Here is a 2,117-nt window from a genome sequence, read left to right on the forward strand (position 1 = left end):
CTCAGATGAGATGGATTGAGGCAATGGGTGTAAGTGTGTTGGAATCAGTGAGACAGGCTCAGAACAAGGCAGGCTTCGGAGCTTCTTTACATAAATCACAGGTGACTTGACGGCACATAACAAAAATAAAAAAGGACATGGCAAATTTGAAGAGATAGTTGGTAGAATTGTACAGGTCAGAGGAAATTCATGTAGATCCTCAGAAATGTAGAAATATATAGAGAAAGTTGTTAACATATTAAAGAATAAATATAACTCTATCAACAGAAGAGAAATACAAACATTCCTTGTGCTTCGGGTAGACTTTCAAAGAAAATTATGAGTAAAAACAAGAACCTGTGGTACCTTTTATGGAATGAAAAGAAGCTGCTAGAATTATGTCTGTATGTGTGATGAAAGACAGAAATTGTACTTGAATATTAGTCTTTTGAGGTTTCCTAGCAAGATCCTAAAGGAATTTCATAATTTCTCTGTGCAGCTTGTCAGAAAATAACTGAGGAAAGAGATGAACTTTAGAATAAACTGCACAAAAATGATAGCAGAATTTAAGATTTGAAAAATTGTGTTTACAAGGACATCTGCACATGACATAATTTCTCTGATAGGGTAACAAAGCTAAAACATAGCTACTCACATGTTCTTTCCTTTACTTTTCACTCGTTTGCCCAATTTCTCAATAAATTTGATCAGCATATGTGCTAAAGAGGTAAGGGAAAAGATACAGCACCGATGCATACCTTTCCTGATTTTAAACCACATGGTACTCTCTTGTTTTGTTCAGACAGTTGCTTCTTTGTCTAAGTGTCACATAGCACAATTAAGTGTTCATGGCTCTTCATTCCTCTCAGTGTTCCAATAATTTGTTATGACCCACAAAGTCAAATGTCTTTGAATAATCAATAAAATACAAGAAAGCAATTTCTTTCAAAAAAGATAAATTTGACATTTGTTTTGATAACTCTCCTTCCAGAGTATTTTTAAAACAGTCTTAATTTATTTTAGTTCTCTTTTGATGTATTTTTCCAGATGTTTTTGAATAATCTTGAGCAAGATTATACTTTCAATGTGATATTAATGATAGTGCTTGATAATTTCCACACTTTATTGAATCACTTTAAAAAAATTAGAACAAATATGAAGCTCTTCCAGTCAAATGCCCAAGTGACTTCCTTTTAATTTTTTTGGAATAAACTAAGAAGCACATCCAGGTTTGCATCTGTTTGATGAAACTTGTTATTGCTGTTGCCATGCACCTTCAAGTCACCTGGGACCCATAGCGATCCTGTGTCCAGCAGCTCTGAAGTCTGTCCTATCCTCAGCCATTCTCACGAATTCTGACACATAAGACTCCATTGTCTCAGATACTGTATTAATCCATCTCATCTGGGGTCTTCCTCTCCTGTGCTGTCCACCCAGCCTTCTGAGAATAATTTCTTTCTCCAAGGACTGATTTCTCCTGGCTATGTGATCAAAGATGAGCTTCAAAATTCAAGCCTCCAAGGAGAGACTTGGTCTCACATCTCCAAGACAGATCTATTTGTTTTCTTGTTTTCTATTTTATATTCAATACTCTTCTGGAACATCAAAATGCAGAAGTATTGATTCTTATTTTGTCTTCTTTAGAAACTACTCAATTATTATTCCATACATTTTTACTACCTTATTCTTTGCCAAAGCCTGCACTTCAGCTTGGACTTCTTTCAATACTCAGTAGTATTGATTCTTGATCATATGCTACTTTCTAAAATAGTCCAATTATTATTGGTCCAATGGCTTGTTCTTTCTATCTTTTTTTGATGTTTCCTGATTCTATGGTGGGAAAAAATTATAAAAATTTTCAGTATTGCAACTCTATGTTTGAATCTCTTTGTCACTTTTTTTCAGAGAATATTCTTGTAATTGTGGTTTCCTAAACCCATCTCCTTGCATATTTCATTATAATATTTTGTTTTGCTTTCTCGAGCTGTCCTTTGAAATTGGTTATTGAACTATCTTGCTTAAGCATCTCTCCAGTTGTTCTGGTTTCTTTTCATCTCAGTGCAAATTTAAAGTCCCTTACACCCATTTTGGTCTTCACTATTTTCCCTATATTTGCAGTAAATTTTTTTTCTTCATGA

The 2,117-nt window shown here is 34.2% G+C and overlaps 1 pseudogene; it reads right to left on the reverse strand.

The window, feature by feature from the left end:
• LOC102874839 overlaps positions 1–1,353 on the reverse strand; it is a 9,248-nt pseudogene extending 7,895 nt beyond the window's left edge.
• Positions 1,354–2,117: the final 764 nt, after the last annotated feature.

This window comes from Elephantulus edwardii, unplaced genomic scaffold (assembly GCF_000299155.1).
Source record: "Elephantulus edwardii isolate Elephantulus edwardi_28Jun2011 unplaced genomic scaffold, EleEdw1.0 scaffold00392, whole genome shotgun sequence".
NCBI lineage: Eukaryota > Metazoa > Chordata > Mammalia > Macroscelidea > Macroscelididae > Elephantulus > Elephantulus edwardii.